Source organism: Coloeus monedula, assembly GCF_965178545.1.
Source record: "Coloeus monedula genome assembly, chromosome: 3".
Taxonomy (NCBI): domain Eukaryota; kingdom Metazoa; phylum Chordata; class Aves; order Passeriformes; family Corvidae; genus Coloeus; species Coloeus monedula.
This window is the reverse complement of record NC_138783.1, coordinates 12183332-12208559: the sequence shown is the minus strand read 5'-3', so window position 1 is coordinate 12208559 and position 25228 is coordinate 12183332.

Here is a 25228-nt window from a genome sequence, read left to right as displayed (position 1 = left end):
CCTCAGCCTCCAGCACCTGCACAGAGTCCCTCAAGCTCCGTTCTCCTGCTCGGGACTCCTCCAGCTCCTGCAGCAGCTGCTTCTCTCGAGTTGCCTGGGTAGCCTCCATCTCCAGCACTGTGTCCTGCAGGGCCCACATCTGGAAGATGGATACACAGAGCCTCAGGGACAGGGCTGCTCCTGAGGCAGCAGAGCAGGCAGTAGAGCAAGCAACAAAGGAGAAATGACTTCAGGCAAAACCACGCCCAAAACAGAAGGCACAGAGCCAAGGATTCCAATGGAAACAAATGTCCTGCAAACAGGGAAAGGGAGCCAATGGGCATCCTTGAGGCTGCAGCTCTGAACACCGGCTGAACTGGCTGCGGTGGAAGTGCCCTCCCCAGCCTGCCATAGCCACGTCTGTGCGCCCACATTGCTCGGTGCCCAGCACAGGCACCAACTCCATCTGGGACAACACTGCTAACAGAGGGATGGAGAAGCTCCAAAGGAGTCTGCTGCTGCTTCTCCTCCCACATTTCCTGCTGGGACCCGGGAGAGAACGGGGGAAAACATCGGCAGCACACACCAGATCCAGCCTTGGCCTGTGGGTGCAGCAGCACCCCGGGGCAGAACACGGCAGCAGTGGATGCTGCTGGGAGGGGAAAGCAGTTGGGGACTCCAAGCCAAAGATGATGATGTGTGTCCCTGGAGAAGAGGATGTCAGGGCACAGATTACCTGGATGTTGAGCGCCAGCAGTTGTCCTGCGCGGTTTGAACAGAGCTGCTCGGCCTCGTGAAGAGCAGAACGAAACTGAGACACCTGATTGTTCAGTGCCTGGTTCTTTTCTTCCAGTGTTCTGAGGCACAGGTTCTTTTCCTCCAGAGACAGAATCAGCCTAAAAGGGAAGCATGCAACTCATTACTACACGGTATCACATTCTAGGAACTCTTAGGACTCGCACCACCTCGGGGAAAACTGCTCTGTCTGATGAGGTTTGTCTAAACAACGTGGCTGTTTGTTTGTTCCCCCTGCAGTCACAGCCCAGCATGTGCCCACTCTGCTTTTATTCATGAAAGAATGGGGAGTTCCTGCCTACATGTCCTACCTTCTTCTTGAGATGGGAATGTGAATGCAGACCTAACAAAGTCTTGCAATGAAGAGATCAGGCGAGAGGAAGAGTTTTCTTCTGACTACCCAGGCTCCAAGGGGGAAAGGTTTGGTCAACATGGAAGAGACATTTCCTTGCCCCATCTTGTGTGTCCAGGTAGGAGGAGCAGCACCCTACAGCCAGCGGATCTCGGGGAAGTTCCCTAAGATTTACCAGCACCCATCCTACTTCCAGCTGGGGAAACAAAGGCCGATAGCAGAAGTGGCAACAGAGCCTTGGAGCACAACCTGATGGAAGATGCAGAAACCTGCAGGCAAGCAAGAGTGCCCTGCCTTTTCTTTGTCTTCTTCTTGGAAGAAGAATCCTGTGGCACTGAAGACCGGCAGGACTTGGTCAGCTGGAGGAGCCCCGCCAACCTTGGTCTTGTTTCTTGCATTCTTTGCACAGTCAGTATTGCCTGTGACTCTGGAGGGTGGCAGGGACCCTGCTTGAGCCCCTCCAGGCACCTGGGGGCATTTTCTGAGGAACGATGCAACAGAGACACTCTTGGTTCTTGGGTGCCTTTGAGGGGAATCTGGCCTAGGTCAGCAATCAGGGCCTTGAGATGGTTCTGCCAAGCAAAGGCATCAGGATGCCAGGCTGATCCAGATGCCAAAGGCTTCAAGTTACAGGACCCAAGGCAGAGCTGCTGGATGTGTCCAGCTCCTTACACTGCAGCTTGGGCAGTGTTAGCACACCCACCTCACAACAGAACACACCCCTAGAGGGAAAGAGCTACTCCAAAAGCCTTTGTCTTCAGAAAAACTCTAACTGAAGGCTTGAAAGAAAAGAAAATGAAACACAACATCCAGACAACGAGACGCGTCTGCACGGAGAGTTCAGAACTCTGCCACGTAGGAGATGCTGCCAGAGCCCCTGGCAGGTGCAAAGATGGCAAAGAGGGAATCCATTCCCACAAGGCACAGTCCCACAGGCTTTCATTTACCTGGCTTTTTCCTTCTCTAGGGCGTCCAAGGAAGCCCGAAATCCTGAATTTTGGCGTGCCACTTCTTCCCATTGACTCCCTTCCAGCTCCAAGTTCTTCAGGTGCACTTGCAGCTCCTTGTTCTGCTGTTCTGCCTCCTCCAGCATCTTCTGGAGGTGCTCAACCTCCAACAGCTTCTGCCTTGACTGCTCCTGGGCCCAGCTCACTTCTTGCTGGGCTCTCTGAACAATCGTTGCCTGGGACTCTCTGGAGGCTGCCAGCTGAGATGCCAACTCTCCCACCTCCAGTCAAACAGAACAAAGCAGTCAGAGGCTACAGCCACAGCCTGTCACTGTCAGCCACAGCAGAGGCTGTGAGAAAAGGCAAAGGCCAACTTTCCATTTCTCCCTGTCCTCAGAGCACCAGATTCACAATGCGTACACACAGCTTGTTTCAATCTCTACGTGGCCCACCAAGGGCACCTGAAAAAGCACCTCCCACACCAAGGCTAGCAAGAAGAGGCCAGCAGGAATCCATGCTGATGGTTGCTGGCCAACAGCCCAGAGGACTAGCCCAGCTGTCCAGGGCAGCAGCTGAGATTCAGCAGAGCACTGAGGCTCCTGCAGAGCAGCTGCCAAGGAGCCCAGAGCACAAGGCAGCCCCAGGGACCACCCCAGCAGCTGCTGCTCTGCCATGGAAAAGCAAGAAGGGCACAGACCCCCTGCTGGATGCTGCAGTGCCACTGCTGTTTCACTCACCTGCTCTTGTAGAGCCTCCCTCTGCTCAAGGAGGACATTCATTTCCTCTTTGATGCCTCCTAATTCTTCCTTGTGCCTCTTCTGCGCTGCCTGGATTTCCCTCCGAGCTTCCTGCAGCTCAGCTTGCAGCTTTGCCTTGATGGTCTGGCAACAAAATGCAGAGCAACTTCCTGGGACCTGCCCTCAGGCTCAGCTTTTCCCACTTGCTGTCTCAAAATCCCATTCCTTCAGCGACTTCTTTTGGCTTCTCTAGCCAGCTCTGCTTCCATCGCAAGCCTTCCTTCCCGGGCCTGAGCTCTGGAGCTTGCCAGGCTCTGTGCTGCCAGGGCCTGAAGCAGCCCTTGCCTCCTCACTCCCAGCACCTGCCTTTTGTGCCCTTGCCACTGCCCTGCACTCTGTTCCCTGCCTGCTCAGACTTACCTGCCCCTTCTCTTGCTGCTCTTTCACCTCCTGCCTGAGCTGCTGCACCTGCTGGCAGGCTCGGCTTAGCCGTCCCCGAGTTTGGAGCAGTGTCTCTGATAAAGAATTCTTCTCCTTCTGCTTTTCCAGCAGGACCTGCACAGAAGGAAAGAGCAGAGGGCTTGACACTTCCCCTGCAAACTCTGTGTGGCAAGAGGCAAAGACTGATGGGCTCACGCGCTCTCAGAGCACTCGGCTGCTGCTCCCCTGGGCCACTGTCTGCCCTGGGGGGGACACAGCTTCCCAGGAAGTGACTTAGAACACAGCCCAGGAGACATCTCTGGGTTGCTGTTCAGAAATACTCCAGGCGAGTCTTTAAAAAGATTTTTCTCTTGTCAGCGTTCCTGCTGCGCCCTCCCTGTGCCCACAAAAGAAAAGTCCTACAAACTCCGTTTGCCTACGGACACCGACCAGTACACACCAAAAGAGGACCCATAAGAAAACAGTGCAGATCCTCCGAGGCAAGTCTTGGAAAAACAGAGCACAAGAGCAGCACAAAAGTCCCAACAGAAAGCTGATGTTTCTGCCTGGCTTCCTAGGAGAGGGCTCATTCCTGGGCCCAAAGATAGCCCTGTTCACCTTTCACCTCCCCAAATTCAATGCAGAAGACATGGAGGGCATGCTCCACACAGCCCCATAGCCTGCCATCTCCCACAGCTCCAGCCTTGCAAAAAATCACACCAATTCTCCTTGCACAATCATTACCTCTCGCTTGGCATTTTCAAATCTAGTTTGTTCCTCTTCTCTTTGAGCCTGCAGGGTGGCAACTTTCTGCCTCATCTCAAACAGCAACTTCTCATGCTCCTGCTCTCTCTCTGCCTTCTCTTTTCCCCATTGCTGCAGCATCTCCTGCATCTCTGCATGGTGCCTTTCCCGCTCACTTGCCTGCGGAGGGGAGGAAAAATCTTCAAGTTGAAGTCCCCAGGCAAGCTCCTCGCTGAAAACCGTGAAGCTTCATCCCTCCCACAAACCCCAGCCTGAAAAGACAACAGCACTGGCTCTCTGCTCTCCAGAAACCGTGTCCTGTCAGGGAATTTAAAAGGAGGCTCAGCAGGTGCAAGAATCACAGAACCATGGAATCATTTCTGTTGGGAAAGACCTGCACCAGCATTGAGTCCAACCATTCAGAAAAGGAGGTGTCACCTTCTGGCACCCTGATGCCCCAGTCACAAGGACTGAAGGACCGGGGCCTGTTCCATTTGCTTCCAGCCCAAAGCTAATCCCTCTGTCCACCGTGGGAGCACAGCAAGACAGGAACCGAGTTCCCACGCCTGCAGCCAGCAGCACTGTTGGCATCTGCTCCACGCTGGCATCTGCTCCGTGGCAGGTGGGACTCGGGGAAGATCCTGCCCTGGGCTGCCACACTTTGGGTGGGCACTGCCCAAGCTGCTCTGGAACTCGTCTTACGCCCTCACGGAAGCCGTGGCTGCATTTACTGGCCCAGCACCATCCTGGGGGTCTTCACGCGCCTCCGAGTCCGAGCCGCCGCCTCTCCTGCCCGGCCCAGCAGCGGGAGGCCTCTGGCAGAGGATTGCTGCCCTTTCACACCCTCAGGCTCTGCTGCTGCTAAACCAGCCCCCAGGGCCGGCTTGGACAATTCAGAAGCGTATTGTCACCTACCAGGTCTTGCAGGAGCTTGTTTATTTCCACCTGCTGAGCAGTTCCCTGAAGCCTGAGGCTTTCGTGACACTGCTGCTCTGCCTGCAAGAGCTGTTGTGCTGTGTCTTCCTGCTCCTGCTTCCTGAGAGCTCTCTCTGCTTCCAGCTCACGTTGGAGGCACTTCACTTCTCCTGCAAACACGACCAACAGCAAGATTCAGAGTCTTTACTGCCTTTACTGACTCAGGCCCTTCCAGTGTCGGCGTAGGAGGGCCCTGCCTCCAGCCCCACCGCTCCTCAGAAGCCCTGCAGACAGAGGAGGCTTTACAGCAGCTTCTCTAGGCAGGGGCGGCACCACAAACAAAGCACACGAGGTTCTCACCTTGTAGCGCCTCCTTGGCCTGTGTGACTGTGAGCACTTGAGCCTCCAGATGGTTGCTGGTGATCTCCAGCTGAGATATCTGCTGCTGAGCAGCAAACAGGCTGGATTCCAGGCTCTCCTTCGCTGACCTACAGGTTGCAAATACGGAGAGACATGAGCTGCTCGCTCCTGACACTCCCAGGCAGTTATTCCAGGACAACGTGGCTCAAGGTCCCCAGGCCTGAGAATACAAAATGGCTCGCATGGAAACTTGTACAGAGAAGGCCCATTTGTGCCATTTCAATAGCAAAGCAGGGCCCTCTGAGGGAGTGCCCAGGCCTTCCTTATGGCCTGGCACAGCACAGACAGCCCAGTCCAACGTGACCTCAACAGCCAAGTCTACATCTGAAAAGCACAGACAATAAAATAAACCCCTGTGCAGTGCTTACCACCTTTATCATTACAGCCCTTCAGCCCTGTCCTGCCCAGGGTCTCCTCCCTGCCTTTACCTGGTCTCTGCCAGCTGCTTGGAAATGCCTTGTTGGTGACACTCCATGGCTGCCAGTCGGCCCTCAAGGGCAGCCTTCTCCTGGCCCAGCAGCTCCTTCTCTCTGCACACCTGGGCCAGTTCCTGGTGCAGCTGCTCCAGAGCCCTGCTCGACGACTCTTGCTCCTGGGAAACCTGGAAGCAGGACAAGGTACAGCTCAAGCCCTTCCTCAGGAGCCCTGTGCAGAGCCAGCCAGTGCCACCTCACAGGCAGCCAGAGGACAGGGAGCTCCTGTGCTCTGGGCTCAAAGTTTCACAGCATCTGCCCTCTGCAGCTCCGATACCCTGGGCTGCCAAAAGCCTCTGGCACTGTTTCCTTGGAAGTGCTGTGTCAGGCCCTGCTGGCTTGCCTGGCACCAGATTGCTCCTTCCCGAAAAACATCCCTGCCCCAAATTCCGTGTTGTCACCCAAAAATACTGCATCTTCCACAACTGCCACTTGGCAAACAAAATGTCTATCAGGATCTATTCCAGTGTTGGACATTTTCAGGATGATTGAGGAAAGCAATTTTGCTTGCTGAAGCAAGTGAAAATTCACAGGGTTTCTCCTTCTTGGACAAAACCCACAGCAAAGTGTCCCCTCCTCCAGTGTGCAAAGCAGCTCTCTGCAACGAGGGCATGCCTGGCAGCGAAACGGCTCTTGTGGTGAGCAGTCCTTTAGTGACTGATGGCAGTCTGGCTGATGTGGCCAAAGCAGACTCTATTTGTGCAGCAGTTCACACCAACAATACCATTTACTTGTCTTACACAAAGAAGGTGTCTCATGGCCCTTGCTGGTATTCAAGCCTGAAGACTACACTGTGGTTTTGAGCTTTTGTCTTCAAAAGCAAAACCTCTGCTGTGTATTTGCCAAACCTACCACATACTCCAGAACTGAGACTGTCTGACAGAGACCATCAGAAACAAACCCTTCTCTCACAGCTCTCCTGTAACACCCAATCCAAACCTCCCCTGGCACACTTGGGGCCGTTTCCTCTTGTCCTGTCCCTTGTTCCCTGGGAGCACAGACCAACCCTCACCTGGCTGCACCTTCCTGTCACGGGGAGTTGGAGAGAGCCAGAAGGTGCCCCCTGAGCCTCCTTTTCTCCAGGCTCAGCCCCCCCCCAGCTCCCTCAGCCACTCCTTGTCACACCTGTGCTCCAGACCCTTCCCCAGCTCCGTTCCCTGTTTTAGAGGCTCTGGGGCTGCCCAAAGTAACAAATTTTGCAGAAGCATGTAACCCTTTGCTGATGAACATGCATATGCCTTGCTAATAAATGTGTGTGCCATCTTGAGCCAGGTGTGCACAGCAGTGTCCCTCTCTTCTCCTGCCAGAAACAGCATCTGGCCTGATCTGGCTGGCACAACTGCCACTCTCACAGGTGCTGCCTGGGAATAAGGTGTCCAGAGCCACGGTAACATCATGCCCCTCTTGCTCCAGCAGCTCCCTCTGAAGCTGCAATTCCTCCAGTGCCTGCCGGTTGACTTCCAGCTCCCTCTGCAGTGATGGGTCTTCTCCCTCGAGTGCACCAAGTCCTCCACTGTACAAGAAGGGGCAAGACAAGTTTTCAATGGAAAACCAGCCTCATTTCCAAAACCAACCTCCATCCTGTCCTGCTGCACCGCCTTTTCCGCCTGGGCTGACGCTTCCTTCAGCTGCTTGCTGTTCTTCTGGTGCAGACTCAAGGCTCCTGCCGCCGGGATTCCAGTGCATTGCTGCACATTTTCCTTGGACTTCTCAAGGTTTGCACAGTCACTGCAGAGACAAGGCTCAGTCAGAAGAAGGAAGAGGCCTGAAGAGCCATCGATCCCATCTTCAGCCCTCCACGATGGAGCTGGGGGCAGTGGGCTAAGGAAGACCTTGCTCTTTCCCTCCCAAGGAAATCCTCCAGAGGCAAAGGGAAAGGAAGGCAGGATTTTGCCTTCCTTCAGTGGGAAGCAGTGGCTGGACAGGGGCACCCAAAGAACAGAATTCAGGGAAGCAGCACAGTGGGAGGAAGGAGTATTCTACTCCAACATTGCTGTGCATCTCCCAGGCAGCCTTGGGAGTCACAGTAGAGCATGAGAAGCCCTGACAGGACGATGCTCGAGAGCCACACTGAGGCCTACACATGGTAGGGCAGGTGAGTTCTTCGCCCAGAACACCTCTGAACTCCCAGACCTGGACGCAGATTGCCTCTGGAATGAAGGAGGAGGAGGAAGAAACACTCACCTTCTGATTTTTTCCATCAGAGAGTCTATTTGCTCCTGGTGGCTTCGGAGCCTCTTGCATTGCTCCTCCATTTTCTCAAAACCTCGCTGCAAGCGCTCACAATTCTCTGTGGCTTCCCAAACCAATTTAAAGGGATGCTGTGCATCAGTGGATGTCAGAGTTGAGAGGCTGTTCCTGGAGGCTGCATGCTGGGAACGGTCAGTGCCGGTGATGGAACTGGCCATGCTGTCACTGCCGTCTAACAGCACCTGAAAGCCCACATCCAGCTGTTAGTCAGGTACTCTGTTCCTATTCCAAAGTACCACTGAGATGCCTCTTCTGATTCCACAAGAACCAGTGTCCATTCGTGGAGGACCAGTTTCAAATCTGAGCCAGCTCAGCACAGTTTACTCACCTCAGGGGCTCTGGAGAAACGTCCCTGGTGAGAAAGGCCTCGAGCTCCCTGGAAGAGCACAGGGAAGAGCACACTCAGACTGCATGGCTGCCCCTGAGGCAGTCGCCTCTAAATGCTTCCCAGCCTGCAATTCCAGCTCAGCTCCTTCCTCCCCTCCTTGGGAATATTTTCAGCCCAGTAGGTTGACAGCAGCACAAACAAACATGCTGGAAGGTGTCTCATCACTTCTTAGAACACCACAAGGGGAATTGCCCAGAGCCCTATCCAACCTGGTCTTGAACACTGCCAGGGATCCAGGGGCAGCCACAGCTTCTCTGGGCAACCTGTGCCAGGGCCTCAGCAGCCTCACAGGGAAGAATTCCCTCCCAATATCCCATTAAACCCTGTCCTGTCCCTGCAGGCCCCTGGCTTAAGTCTCTCTCCAGCTCTCTTCCAGCCCCTTCATGCATTGGAAGGTCGCCCTGGAACCTTCTCCAGGCTGGACAACCCCAACTCTTGCATCCTTTTCCCTTGGCACAGGTGCTCTAGCCCTTGGAGCATTTTCCTGTCATCCTCGTGGCCTCCTCTGCACCACTGCAGATCATCTTGGAGATGTGTGGGAGAAACCCATTCTTGTCTCTGGGAAGCGCTCAGGCTGCGCTGTGAATTGGGCTGAGGGGAAGGCAATGAAAGCTGCTCCCTTGTTTGTGCCCACACCCTCCAGTGGGACAAGGATGGAGGAGGAGATGTGGGTGTGCTCTGGGATGGCCAGGAGCCCCCCCATTCCCTCCCAGGCCTGTCCCCGCGGCCAGCACCAAAGCTGCTGCCAGCTCCGGAACAGCCAACTGTTAATCCCTTGCTATTCCCAAAGGGAACTGTTCCCAGTGGCACAGCCCAGGCCCACCCAGGCCCCTGCTGGGCTTGGCACAAAGAGGGCAGCAGCTCTCTCACTCACCCGCCGGGTCTCCATCTGCCCCTTGGCACGAGCAGTGACCAAATGTCAGTGTCCAAAGGCCGTTGGCCTTTGCAGGGTCTAAACCCCAGTGTCCAAAGGCTTTTGGCCTTTGCAGGGTCTAAACCCCAGTGTCCAAAGGCTTTTGGCCTTTGCAGGGTCGAACCCCAGTGTTCAAAGGCTTTTGGCCTTTGCAGGGTCGAACCCCAGTGTCCAAAGGCTTTTGGCCTTTGCAGGGTCGAACCCCAGTGTTCAAAGGCTTTTGGCCTTTGCAGGGTCGAACCCCAGTGTCCAAAGGCCGTTGGCCTTCGCAGGGTCTAAACCCCAGTGTCCAAAGGCTTTTGGCCTTTGTAGGGTCTAAACCCCAATCTCCAAAGGTTGTTTGACTTCACAGGGTCAAACCCCAATCTCCAAAGGCCGTTGGCCTTTGCAGGGTCAAACCCCAATATCCAAGGGTTGTTGGCCTTTGCTGGGTCAAGAGCACAAGATCAAAGTGCTGTTGGCCGTTGCAAGGTCAAAGCCCCAATGTTCAGGAGCTGTTGACAGTTGCCAGGCTGCAAACCCCAACATTCCAGGGGCTGTTGATGGTTGCCAGGCTGCAAACCCCAGCATTCCATGGGCTGTTGACAGTTGCCACGCTCCAAAGCCCAACATTGCAGGGGCTGTTGATGGTTGCCAGGGTGCAAAGCCCAACATTCCAGGGGCTGTTGGAGAGGCCCTCCCCTGGCTCTCCACCCATCCCAGCTCACTGCTGCCCCGGCACCTGCACCATCACCCCACATCCCCACAGCCCAGCTGGGCAGCTGGGCAGGGACCTGCCTCATAACATGAGTTCCAAGTTGCTGGCCCAGACAGCATCAGTTTTAAGGCTCAGCATTCCTGAGACCCGCATGCTCTTTAGGGATGCGCTTAGTTCCTGAGTCACGGGAATTCGTCTGTCTCCCCTGACAAAGGGGAGGTGTAAGAAAAAGCCTAAAAAGGTTCTTGGTGCTTACAAATATTCATGGAAAGTAAAGCTTTGCATCGAGACCAGCCACATGAGGAGGAAAAATGGTGTTTCAGGGTCTTTTCAAATTCCTACAGAGAAACGCCAAGAGTTGCAGTGTTTAAGGCTCATAAAAGAGATTAAGAATCCCGAGACAGACACAAATGCATTTTTTTCTCTGCTCTCTGTTTGGCAATATATCACTAGGTCTTCTAGGAAGAAGAAAAGTCTTGCTGCTTATTTCAAAGATTCCTCGTGTCTTGGGGTGACCTTAGGATGTGTATCCCATATCGCTGCCTATGCCCAGAAATTAATTTCTATGCCTCTAAACTGAGCACAACTTTTTCAAAGCAGTTTGCAGCTTGTTCAAGGTCACACACAGATAGTGTTTTTTTCCAGCTGCGGCAGGGGAGGGAGGAGGCACCCGGCTTGCGGCTTCCCGGTCAGCTTTTGGCCAGTTGTTCAGCTGCTTTTTCTCCGGAGAGAGAGTTGAATTTTTTTTTCCTTCCCTGGAATTTCGGACTTTCTCCCTTTTCCGCTGGACTGCTACAATATTAGAACACATCAGGAGGACTTTCCACCGAGCGCAGAGGGCCTGGCCCTGGGCCAAGCCCCAGCTCCGAGGAGACCAACAGGAGGACTCTAACACTTTCCCAGGTTTTTTCTCCACAGCGAGAGATTTTATTATTTAGCATTATTTTCCTTTTCCCGTGTGTTTCTTAAATAAATAGTTTTATCTCCTTCACTTTCCTTCGAGGAAAATTTATTTTTTCCTGAACCTGGTGGGGGAGGGGTGGTTGTGCCTTCTCTCCGAGGATATATTTCTAAATTTGGCCAAACCGGAACACCTCGCTAGGAACAGACCTTCCAGAACCAAATGCTTGGAAAAGCTTTGGTAGATATTTTTCTCCCTCATCTTTGAGAACATTCGTCTGTGTCCTAGGGAGGATTTTTGTGCCCCAGTTGACAGGAATTGGTTTCTGGCAGGGTACAAATTGTCTGGGGAAGAGAAGAGCGGCACCTGCTTTCTCCAGGGCCCATCTCTCCAGAGACTGACGGCCCAGGGATGTCACTGCTAAGTTAAGCTTCAGAGACCGATGCAGCTTCGAGTCTCTGCTTCCAGAACAGCAGCTTTGGGTTCCTTGAGCACAGCTGCAAAGGAGCAGGACAGCTCCCGTGAAGGTCTGAGCTCCTGGCTGGTCCTTGCACACCTCTCAGTGTAGTTCTGCCAGTGCTGTTGGTTTCGGGCCAGCTGTGACTGCAGCAAGGACACCTGAAAGAGGCAGAAAGCCCAGCTCAGTCAAGCCCACACGGGCAGGAGCATCCGCAGCCCCACGGTACCGGCTGTGGGGGCAGACGCAGCCTCCAACTCCAGCCCTCACCAACACTCTGCCCCTGGGGAAGGGGAAAGGAACAGGCTCCCACACTGCCCCTGAACGGAGCTCAGATGATCAACAAGTCCAGTTCACGGCTGGCAAACCCTTCCCTCATACAACCCTCAGCCACCACAGGTCTGGGAGAGAGAGTTCCAACAGGATTTAGGAACCCAGCTCTGATTCCCAAAGCACGCATTCGGGCCACTGACCCCTTTCTCCACGGGCTGTGCCTCAGCACGAGGGCTGCAGGTCCCCTGAGCTACTGGAGGACTCTCCTACTTGAGCTGCTGGACAGCCAGCCCCGGCATGAGGGGAATTTGGTGCTTGGCGTGTTTTGGTGCTTTCTTGAGGCATTTTAGCACCCAAAGCCCCTTTCACACCTCCCTGTTTTTTCATTTTACGTTAAAAAGGGCTTTAACTTCTTCATATTTATTCATATTTATTATGCTTCCACTCAATTTTACTTAATTTCGAGGGATTCTTAAAGGGGTTTTGGGAGTTTTCTTGGTTTTGCTACGTTTCAGTGCACAATCCACCTTTTGAACCATCCATTGCTTAAATGTAACTAAAATAAAGCCTTATATTTTTCATACTTATTTAAATTTCTTCCATTTTCCTCAGCTTTGCTGAAATTTCGAGGAGGTTTTGAGGCTTCTTTGAGTCATTTCCAGTACCTGCCCAGCCAATGTCGGAATGGAGTTCGGCTGAGGCGGGAACAGCTCTCGCCCCGCCCCCTGTCCCGCCCAGCCAATGACTGAGGGCGCTTTTCCCCGCCCGCCGGTTGGGCGGGAGCCGCTCCCCACTTGTCAATCAATGAGGGGGGTCCGGCTGAGGCTGGCACTTCCCCCTCTCCCCCTCCCCGGCCGATCACTCCCGCCCCTCCCTGCCTCGCTGCCACTGGCCCCTTGTGACTCTGAATTTTCCCCACCTGCCCCTGTCTGGACTGGTTTATACTGGTTTTTACTCCCCCCTCCCCAGGCAGAGGAGCTCCTGGGCCCCCCACCCCCCAGTGGGTAAAATTCACGTCACTAGAAGTTCGTGTCCACAAAGGAGACAGAGGAGTCCTGTAAAAGTCCCTTGATTTGGAGAAAGGGAGAGAGTCCATCAGGCGTCTGTCCAAGGGGGTCTCTCCCAATTAGATGGAGCAAGTAGCCTTCTTTTCTCCTCATTTCCCGGCCGCATTTTCCCCTCCTTCCCTTTCCCTGTTGGGAGGTACTTGGAAGGTACTTGGGACTTCCTGATCTGCCTATCCATGTGCCCCTGTAAAACACATGATCCATGATCATTACAATTAGCTAAATCAATTGATTTATTTTAGTAAGCTTTACTAATTGGCATGCACTGCTGCTCAGCCAAAGTCATGCTAAAGTCCTGAACTTTGGGAAGAAGAACAAAGACTTTATAGGATTATGAATATTAATGTATTTGCCTAGTGTGGACAAAAAGCTAATTAGAGCCCCCCCAAACTCCCATCTCACCTCCCACAGACTCCCACAATGTCTCCAGTGATATACAGAAAAGACTCTACTACTGGAATATGTAGTAAAGGAGGTATGTTTATTCCAGCGCTGGGACACATGGGGGATAGCTCCTCCAAAACCATGCGTGCCAACAGCTGCATTCAGCTTGGTATTTATCAGGTTACAAGTTCCATAGTCATTGAGTTTCCCAGTACGCCTATACATATTCATCACCTAGCTCCCCTTAGCCTCACCTCCTATTACAATGAGCCCAAAAGTCATTTACATCCGTGTTGCACTTGCGCAGTGTCGTCTGGTAGTTGTGGCCAGGGGTCTCTGGGAGAAAATAAAGGGTCTTCCTCCTTCTGAACTTTTTACCTTGCTTCCCTGTGCATGCTCTTTATGTTCCTGGCCCAAGTCCAAACTTCAAGGCTGGTTTAAGTTAGTTTTAGGTTCAAAAACAGGATCTTTGGTCAAGATTCCTTCCCATTATCAATAGTCTTCTATCTTCTCATCCTGCTTTGGTAGGCACAATAAGTGTTGAGCAAGCTGTATCCATTGTTTTTAACAAACAGCTTCTTAGCAAATCATTTAACCTCTGCTTCCCCCTCCTCCCCCTGATTCAGTTCCCCCTTTTCTATAGAGTTAGTAAATTCTTTTACTAATACACAAATTCTTTTTCTAATAATCTTTTACAATAAGCATTTCTTAATGCTCTTCCGTGTGCATTTGACAAGGTAGTTAAAACTGGTAACTTCTTTAGCACTCTGTATTTCCAAGCAAGCAACATAATAGACAGCACAAGGCGAGCACTCACCAAAATTAATAAAACAATTATGGGGTGACATAACTTATTCAGAATGCCAGTTGCGGTAGGTGACCACCCAAAAAGCACGTCCCACCAGTGTCCTGGGTTGCAGTGTATTCTATTACCATCCTCATGAGCTGTTGAAATCAGGTGGGGCAGTGTTTCCTTGCCTTCTCCCCCCAGACTATCTTGCTGTTAATGGCCCATCATTGTCCTGCCGCATGACTCAGAGATAACTCCCTCCGGACTATCTTCTGTTAATGAGCCTCATCAACACTTGGCCTCATGACTCATCATCCACTGTGAGATGCTCCACCCAGAGGGAGGAACCAAGCATCCCATCCTGGATATAATCTGAGATTCTGAACACCACAGACAACCTTTCCCCTGGATTTCCAGAGGACAGGAGCTACATAGCCACCACTGGACCTTCTGAGGAAGAGCAGACCCCTCTACAGGATCACTGCTTCAGGAGGACTGCAGCCACCATTCTACCAGACTGCTACCACCACCCTGCCTAACAGGGTGTCAGGTTGTATCCTGACTCTGTCAGTTTGAACCAGTGTTTTCTTTTATTCTTTTTTTCCTTTTCTTTAATTTCCCCATTAAATTGTTATTCTGACTTGGTGCCTACCACTGGTTCGTTTTTCAAATTAGTACGTTAAGTCATAAATGCAAATAATATTTTCTTCCAGATGCTGGAATCAGATAAATACCTGAGACTGGGGAATGTACAGACTTAGCTGACTACACTATTAATTACTTTACTTAGCATGTTCCAACATGCAGGTTGTGTTTTTGTTTTAAATGAAATTCACTTTCACGACCTGATGTGCTTAATAGATCAATTATAAAAATTGAATTGGTGCAACTGGAGGTCAGTGAACTGAAGTTTGCCTGACAGAACTGTCAGTATGGGGAAGGATTGTAGGAAATACAGAAAACATATGCATAAATTTAGACTCAGAAATGGACAGTGATGTAGCTTTGATGGCAGCGTGAAGATTCAGCAGCAACATGACCTCAGTGCATAAGAACAGTATGGAGGCCAAATATTCTGATGGCACTGCATCAAGTTCTGTGTTTCTAAATGCAGCTGGCACCCAACATCAACATTTCATGGTGTCAGGCTGGGGAGGAAGAACCTGTCCATATTTGGGTCTGGCACCAGCCAGGCCACTGCTGCAAGCATGCACTTCCTCAGACAGTACCCGGCCATCTGCTGTGGGCCAAGGAGAGGTGGAAAAGAAATTTCTTGGACACAGTGATATTTTCACACATTTCATTAATGGTCTTTGATTCCTGTCCAGTTCCTGAAGAGAGAGGACATTTTCTTTCCCCCTGCATCTACTAAGTTGGTTGTCACTTTTGCCCATTGCCAGTGATGATGTTTCCACTCTCTTTGACCATCAGTTTCTGGCACCTGCAAGAATCATGGGCACTGCTGATCCTCCCTCTGGGACAGGTGAGCCAGAGAGATAGCATGGATGGAGGATTAGTTTCAACTTTTTTATCCTCCAGTGCAGCCATCCAAGCTGTGCAGATGGCCTATGGTGAAACCAACCTTCTGCTACCACTAGAAGTGAACTTTTCCACTTGAGGGCTGATTCCTCTCCTAAGGCACTCCAGTGTGTTTTGCACAGCTACATGCTATCCATGCAAAACATTTATATTGGATTCAGGTTGGCCCTATATGTAACAGGATAACAGGACTGCTGGAAACATTCATGTCAATCTGTAAAGCTTCAGTCTTGCCAGAAAATCTTGATTGCTTTCTTTGCCAGAATTATGAAATTAGTAGGGAAGGCAAAGTGCATCTTTTTCAGCTGAAGAGAGAAGCATTTAATCAGTGTGTCATGATACCCCATTCTAAGAATTATTTTAACTGCCTTAGATAGGAACAGAACCATGTGGGTCATGAATTAGCTGAAGGGCTATAAACAAAGGAATGTGTATGGAAAATCATAGGTTTAGGGTTTGGGTAAGGGTTAGTGTTCAGTTACGTTAGGATTAGGGTTGGGTTAGGGTTAGGTTTGGTTTAGGGTTAGTGTTAGGGTTTATTTAGGGTTTGGGCTAGGATTGCTTTAGGGTTAGGATTGGGTTAGAGTTAGGTTTAGGGTTGGGTTTAGGGTTTGGGGTTGGGTTAGGGTTAAGGTTAGGTGCTGAATACAATGGAGAGAGCAAAGGTGTTTTCCTCCTTGTACAGCTCCAGAGTTCAACTCCAGTGCAACTGTTGATTTCTAAAAAAACCACTCATTCAGGGACTTCAGGGAAGCTACTAAGGTAAGGGTTTTGAAACCATAAAGAAGTGAGAATGAACTCACCAGGCCACAGTTCCAAGTTTTAAAAGCCTTTAAAATTGTGCTCTAGCTCTTATCTGCTTCAGTTTGGGTATGGGCGTAATGATATTCCTTTGCTAAGTCTTTTTTCCATCTCTGTCTTCTGAGTCTTGTGTTCCTTTATGTGTTGTACATTAGAGGGGAGCAAAAGGCTGCTCTCAGAGACCTGCTTATCAGAAGAATTGGGGTTTTGGAGTGGAAGCTAATGCCAAATGTTTCTGCCTCCTCTTCAAATCTGGCCGTTCCCATACAACAGTAGACAGTGACAGGCGTGGAGAAACATGGCCAGCTGGAGGGCAGCAAAACTGGCAAGTGGGGTGGCTTCTTCTCAGACAGGAAATATACTGGAACATAATGTTGTTTTTCAGAGCCAGGAAAATGCCACCACAGGAGGAGGATGGCTAAAGAGCAGCTAGAGAACCACAGAGAGGCACAGCTGGTCAGAGCTGTCTTTTTAAATTGTGGACTTGTTGCAGTTGGAACAACCTCTTGTATGGTCCAAACACAAAGCTGTGCTTAAAATCAACATCTTTCAGGAGTCAAATTTAAATTCTGTTCAGGTGGAGTCTGCTGTAAAGCAGCTTGCAACCTCAACAGCTTTGTGTGAGGTGAGCACCCAGCAGTTATTTTCCTTTCCAGCCTGTTTCACAGGGGTATGGAGAGGATGGTTTTGAGCCTGCTGGAAATTTCATCCCAGTGACTACTTAGGGTTTGATTGACAGCTGCTCCACACAATCTGATTTTTGGGCATGTTAGGCACATTAAGCTGTCTGCTGACCCAGTGGAAAAGCTGCCCAAAAGAAGTCAAACACTTGTCATTTTTAGATTTTAAAAAGTGCAAAACAAAACAAGGCATTCCTTCACCACTTCCCATGGATGGGCAGGTGTTCAGCCGTCTCCAGAACAGCAGGGCTCCATCATGAGTAACCCAGTTCCTTCTTCTTCCCCCAGCTTTATATGTTGAGCACGACACCTTATGATGTGGAATATCCCTTTGGTCAGTTGGGGTCAGCTGTCACAAATCCTTGCTGGTGAGGTGGTGTGAGAGGCAGAAAATGACGTGGTGCTGTGCAAGCACCGCTCAGGGATAACAAAAACATCCCTGTGTTCTCAACGTTGTTTCAGCACTAATCCAAAACACAGCCCCATACCAGCCGATATGAAGGAAATTAACTCTATCCCAGCCAAAACAAGCACAATGTGTTTGCTAGAGGACCAATACCCTCCAGAGCGTAAAAACATTTTGGAAACTTAAATAGTTTCCTGGGTGCAGCGTGTCTGGAACTCTAGACCACAAAATCTCAGAATATGTTGAGTTGGAAGGGACTTAAAAAGATCATTGAGTCCAACTCAATCCTGCACAGGACAAGAATGCCACTATGTACCTGAGAGTGTTGTCCAAATACTTCTTGAACTCTGTCGGGTTTGGTTCTGTGGCCCTGGGGAGCCTGTTCCAGTGCCCAGCCACCCTCTGGGTGAAGAATCTTTTCCTGATATCCAAACTAAACCTCCCCTAACACAACTTCAGTCCCTTCCCTCAGGTCCTGTCACTGATCACCACAGAGAAGAGATCAGTGCCTGCCCCTTTTGCCAGTCATGAAGAAGTTGTAACTGCAACAAGGTCATCCCTCAGTCTCCTGCAGGCTGAACAGGTAAGTGCCCTCAGCTGCTCCTCATACGACTTCTCCTTAAGGCCCTTCACCATCATCATGACCCTCATTTGGCCCTTTCCAATAGCTTAATATCTTTCACCAGCACTCGAGGTGAGGCTGCCCCAGTGCAGAGCGGAGAGGGACAATCCCCTCCCCTGTCTGGCTGGTGATGCTCTGCCTGATGCCCTCCAGGACACGTTTGGCCCTCCTGGCTACCAGGGCAGTGCTGACTCACATTCAACTTTCCATAGGCTAGGACCCCCAGTTCCCCTTCCATGGTGCTGCTCTTCAGCCTCTCATTCCCCAGACTGTACACACAACCAGGATTGCCCTGTCCCAGGTGCAGAATCCGGCACTTTCCCTTGTTGAACTTCATATGGTTGGAGATTTTCCATCTCTCTAATTTGTCAAATCTTCTTTCAGGGCCTCTCTGCCTTGGAGGGAGTTGACAGCTTCTCCCAGTTTTGTATAATCTGTGAACTTGCTCAGTATCCCTTCCTGTCCTGAGTCCAGGTCATTCATGAAGATGTTGAAGAGCGCAGGGCTGCGGATGGAGCCCTGTGGAACCCCCCTAGTGACAGGTCACCAGTGTGATGTCACCCCAGTCACTGTAACCCTTTGTGCCCGACCTGTGAGCCAGTTGCTCACCCATCCCATGATGTGTTTATCCAGCTGGGGGATGGACATTTCATTCAGAAGGATCCTGGGAGAGACAGTATCAAAAGCTTTACTGAAATCCAGAAAGATCACATCAGCTGTCTTCCCTTGATCAGCTGGGTGGGTTACCTTGTCATAAAAGGAAATCAGGTTTGATAAGCAGGACTTTCCTCTCATGAATCTGTGCTGGCTGTGACCCATGACTGTGTTGTCTTCCAGGTGTTCAGTACCTCCCAGAATAATCTTCTCCATAACCTTACCAGGCACTGAAGTGAGACTGACGGCCTGTAGTTTCTGGAATAATGGATGAGGTAATGGATGTCAGTCTAAATCATTAAGCACACCAGCATCGTCTTATCTCCTACCATCTGAAAGCAGCTTCAGTACTTAGGAAGCTTGTTAGTGATTTAGTGGATGTTAATCAAATCTAACATTCAGCTTCAAGTGACAATGTTACCATGGGCTGAGTCTTTCATTTTCAGGTTTATGTGACAATTTGAATACTTTGAGTTGTTTGTGACTCAGTGTCTAAGGAAGATTCCAGTTTCCACACCTTTCTTAAAGACCATACCTCTTACTAAAGACCACCAATATGCTAGTGAACTTTTTTCCTGTGAAAAAGGTGACTGAGCATCCCTGCATCACAAGTACCATCACAACCTTTAGATCATTTGTATTTTGTGCTACTGAAGGATTCTCTACTGCTGAACACAAATGCATTGATAGTATTGTTTAGATGAAAGACAAAATTTTCATTTCACACCATCTTAATAATGTGAATAATCTGAATGTGAGTCAGTGTGGCTGGGAAGCTGGATTTAGCCTCTTCCTTCTTTTTTTTTTTTTTTTTTTTTTTTGCCATGGATATGCTAGCAATGAGCAGCTTTGCGTGACCAAATAAAAGCTGTTTTGCCACCTCTCTGGAGCAAGGGACATACTAGAAGAGTGGCACACACAATCTTTCTCCATTTGTGCATCCATCCTGAGTGAGCAGCACTCTGGCCCTCAAGATTATAGTGGCAGTCATGGAGACTAATGTAGTGCCTAACGTGTCATCTGGCCTGCAAATGGATATTATTTAAACAGAGCAGAAAACAGCCCACAGCAAATTTTCACGTATTTGGGCAGGGAGGGAGGAGGGGAGAACCAGCTCAGTCTGTGAGCATTAAAACTAATGATGCCTAATGGGTTTTTGTCTCAAAGTCTCTCTGCTGTGATGCCTGTTGAAGGGTGAGCTCATGCTTGAACCTTTTCCTCAGTAGGGTTACTGATTGTAGACAAGTAGCATCTCTTGACCCTATTCAGCCACTTGTAGGAACTTAATAGCTTATAATATCTTCTCATCTGTCAGATTTGATCAAAATTGGACAGGAGATTCTGAGGGTATTTAAAAGGAGAGTAGCAATAGACACACATATGCCTGCATACACAGAGTAATCTCATAAATGCCATTTCCTTATTAAACCCAAATAAAACCAGTCATCACTGTAAAAAACTCTGCATGTAAGATATACCTCATCTGATTCTGCTTCAAATCTAGGGCTTGCAGAAAGATTTTCCAATATGTTTAGGTACCTTCCTAATTCTACTGGATGTCAATATTTAGTATCCTTATGCTCTCCAAGATTTTACCATCACATGTATTGCAATACCTAAAGCTACAATAACTTTAGAAGACTTTTTTCCTTGTCTTGTATTTTTTCTGATACCTACAACAAAAATAAGAAAATATGTTTAAGATATTCTTATAATTATCATAATTAAATCACGTATTGTTTCAATTAAAACTTTAACTACCACTAACTGTAGGAACCCAGAGTGCAGAGAATATTTCTCTGCCTGTTTTGAAGGGTTCTACCCCCCTGGACAACACTGTTTTTGACCTTTGTCCATGGAGAAAATTGCCTACCCTCTGGGAAGAATTAGAATCTACACTGGTGTGAACTAGGTGATAGGATATTATGTAAGATTGTCACAGGGTGAAAAATTTAGAGGATTTGGGTTTGCTAATATAGTAAATAGATAAAAGCAAAAAACTTCAAAATGGAGGATTGTTGTTGTTCTCCAGACCTTCTTCTTCTTCTACTGCTCCATATTCTGCAGTAGAAGTAGTTTGGGATGATTGGAGAAAGAATTCCGCAGTTCCTGTCTATGTGACTAGATGATTTCTTATACATTGGTGGAAAAGTAAAAATAATGTACGCTTTTAGTGACCATTGGTTAATTTACCTTTAAAAGACTGTGTAGATCTTGATAAGGGGGCATTCTCCTGCATTCTCTGCTCTGTGCTATGTCTGGGTCACGTTAGTGGCTCTGTTTCTCTGATAAGACTTAGTAAACAACTATCTGAAAGCAGAGAAGGCTGAAGGTCCCGTTCATCTCTTGGACTCCTGGCAAAGACTCTAAAATTCTCCCTCATCAGGAGAGGTGTAACTATGGCATGGTTAGTGTCAACTAACAAACAACTACCTACCTTAGACAAGGTGCAACCATATTTGCTAGTTCTGTTAGATGTGAAGAGTGTCCAGTGTTCCTGTCTGAAACAATTTGTGGTAGGCACTATATGATGCAATTTTTGTTATATTCCTTCATGTGTTAGAAGGGTTAAAGGTGGCTGGGACAGGCATTTGCAGCTGGAACTGTCTTTGATGCTGGGACACTAATTCCTTCTATTTGGTAGAAATGCCCATGATTTCTCTGAAATCTTTCTTTTTTAGTGCATTTTATAAGGTTTCAGACACTAGAGACAAAACGTTCAAAGGAGAATTTTGGATTTTGTTTGGAATTATGAAAGTTTCCATTCCTCATACCTACCAAAAAGAGCTTAATGTTAGTTTAAACCTAAAAGAGGAATTTGCCTGGTTTTGACCAGGAAAACAAAGCCAGCTGCTTTCACTATTTGAGGAACTCATTACTTTCTTAATACTTTTGGCAGCACTTCCTTCACCAGGGACAGATGCCGGTGTCATAATATCTCCATAAAGTCTGTAGTGGAAGCCATTCCTTCCTTCCTGAGCAATTATTTCGTCCTGCACTTACAAGGAGATGCATCCCCCATTGCCCACAATACCAACCCACCATGGGTCAGCCTCTCCTGGAAGTCAGTCACACAAGTGCTCCGTCAATGTTTGCTCATCCCACAACATTGCCTCCCCTGCTCTGGCTCCAGGGAAAAACAAGGTTTCCAGGCTTTCACATGAGCTCCACTGGGGAGCTGGAATTTGATGCAGTGTGTATGAAGAGCTCCCTCCTGACTCAGGTGGGGTGTGTGTACATTTCACAAATAATGACTGCTCTGAAGCTGGGGAGGCTGTGACGGTTCTGCTGTGGTTTGGAAAAAATTAGATGAAGTCCAACACTCCCAAAGCTGTAGGCTCTAGGATAGCACCTGGAGGCTTGACGTGGAATCAGAGCCCTCTAGAAATGGGCATTGTTCAAGCCCACAATAAATTATAGTCCTTCTGACACTGCTCAAAGTCTAAAGGCAAGTGCCTTATTCAATTGTATCTTTCTACAGAGAAAAACACTAAAATTAATGATAGAATAACAACAATATATAACAGAAAAGTATTTAAGGGAAGATTAATTTTCTGACTTGATAAAATCTTTCCTATCCAGAGATTCTTAAAATATTATCACACTCTACAGAAGGCTTGCATATGCTGACACCAAATTGTGGGAAAAGACATTGCTCTCATTACAAAATACAAAAAATTGGCTCTTCATAACACTTTTACAAAGAAGCAATAATGTGCAGTTTATGAGAAGTAGTGTAAATTATACCTGCAACCCATTAAGCTCCCTTTTGTTAAGAAGCTCTGAAGTGCTGATATAGTTTTGCTATCAGCAAATCTGCCATTTTATTGCAGTTATTCATTGCCCACAGCAATTCAACAGAAAATTAATTAGCATCAGCCCACTATAAATCTCAGCAGTATTAACTAAAATGCCAGTTCTGTAATCACTTTTCATTAAAGCCAAAAATACTAATTAAAATTGATTTTTGCCTGTGCTTTGGTAAACTGCTGCCAGTGTAAGGATCTCAACAGTAATGCTGGATGAAGGGAGACCTTTACTAAAGTGGATTTTATATATTGTTTTATCCCCTTTATAAAGATAACAATGTGTGAAAGGATAAGGACTTTGAGAGCAAAAGCTGACAGGTTCCATGGAGGAGAAAAATGGGAAATCACTAGTGAATGTAACCTTATTAAAACTGCAATAAGCTATATTTTCAGTCTGGACTATGTCTGTCTTTCAGGCAAGTGCCTATTAATACACCTCAATCAATAAGCTATGAAGTTTTTTTGATGGATAGTTCTAGCCATTTCAGTGGCACTGAACAGAGATATGCCAAGTAATTTTGCCTCAGTATAGTCACCTTCTAGAGGCTTTTCATATGTTGTGGGCCATCTCAGTGCTGAAGTTTACATATGTTTTTAGGGCTGAATTTTCAAGATTAAAACTTCTCTGCAGTGTAGAGTTTGTGCATGTGTGTGAGAGCAACAGCTTGTTATTAATGGCAAATTAAAAACTTATTGCACTTTTGAGCAGCACTTTAATACCTGAGTATTAAGCAGTACTGGAACCTTCTCATGAACAGATTTATGCCACTTACACAGTAGAGTAAGAGACAGTAGCAGTAGGTTGCTTGTCCTGTGAGTAAACATTTACTTCAGCAGTGGGGTTTACTGATACTCCCTGGGATCCAAAAGTTGCTGAGATATGGGAATTTCATATTTCTGCCTGTTGTCAGTTGGGGAATGTGCTAAAATGCAGATGGCTTAAAGAATTACGAAGTGAAGGATATATGTCATATGAAAGAAGAGCACATATTTAATTTTCTGATAAATCTCTTTTTGCACTGAACAGACCCACTTTTCCAAGTTTCAGCCTCCCTGGACTTGATCACTTCTTTATTTTTCCTTCTAGACCACCACTATCCTAATTCTGTTCCTCACCTAACTCTGCTTCAAAGTTGTTTGGCTTCCCTTTCTAGTCCTCAATACTTATATTTTTTTCCTGTAGCCTCAGTGTCCCTGCCCTGCTCATGATCCAAGCCCTAATTTCAGGTAGATTCAGCTCAGCCAGTTCAGCCTATGTTCCTTTCTCAGCTGTGTCACAGCACATTGGTCATCTCAGCTCTTCATGCAGCATCGCTTCTGAATTCTGCTGCTATACCCAAGCTCCCAGCAGAACTGTTCCCCTATTCCCATTTCTCCCTCATCCTTACCAAAAACTTACTCTCTGGCCAGTTTCTTATGCTTGGTCATGTCTCCTTCTTCCCCAGGCTAGATTATTCCTGATGGGAGCTCCTTCTTCTGGAATTGCTTTGTCTGTTCCCGTTCAGGTACTTCCCTCTGCAGGCCGCTGATCCCTCACAAGTTTTCATCTCAGGTATTCCTGCCCTAACACTCCCCACCTCCCCTGAGGCTATAGCTGTTCACAAATCCATCCCCTGCTGTTACAGAAGTAAAATTTTGCCCCCTTTCAGTGTTTTGTTTGGAGCTGGTTGTCATGGACACACTGCAAACACATTTTTTTTTTAAGGCTCAAAATTGCCAAAGGTATCTTGCCTGGTTGTTTTCATGAGAAATGTAAAAATGTTAAAGGTATTGTCACTATTTCGGATGTCAAAACAAGGGTATTATAATGAATGACTGAATATACTAGACATTATCACATCTCTGTATAGTTCTTCCTTGCATAGTTTCCCAGTGTGAGCAATATTCTGGATCTGCTGTTTCTGCTCTAGTTACAGTAACTCAGATATGCTAAATGTATAATCATAGCCTAGAAACAAACATAAGTGTCAATGACAGGGGTTTAATTACAAAATACATCAAACAAAACTATTTTAATTTTTTTTCTGAAATGGATTATGACAGATTAAGTGCTTAGAATAATAAGAAGAAAAATCTGCAATGCATTAGACAGGCAGGAGAGATTGCCTCAATTCCAACCCAGTGCATTTTCTAAATTTCCAATACTTGTAATGGAAGAAAAAAAGACTAATATTTTCTTATAACTGTGCCATAAATTGGGGGTATAATCTCATCATGCATCTGCTCCATTTGCCATCAATTAGTTTGATGAAAACAGGCTAAAGCTGTGCAGTGATCAGCAACAGAGATTAAATACACTTCAGTTCTGATTATACTTCTTGCCTTACCCATCCAACCACTGGTTATGGGGCACCCCTACCATTTGTTACAGCTCTGATAAAATTTTAATGCTTGTCATTTCCATTTTCAAAAGTGTGTTATACTGTAATTTTTCCCATGTAATACTTCTTTTCAATACATGAAGAGAAGACTAAAAAATATGTCTCAGGCTTATCAAAAAAGTTAAGTATGGGGAAAAAAATTTAATTCTTTACAAAAAGTTAGAAGTTAAAAAATATAATTAATTAAGAACATGGTGTTCTCACTAAAGCACAGTTTTCCACATAAGATAGTCTTATGTCCAGAATCTTCTACTGAAATAATTAATATTTTTTTCATACCACCCTAAAATGAACTTTGCATTGTATTAAAACATCTCAGAAAATTAATAGAACATCTCGGATTGCACTGATGAAGTACAACTAAGAAAAAAATAGGAACAAAAAAAGAAATTAAGAAAGAAAGTAATTTCAATATTGCAAGGAACATCAATTCT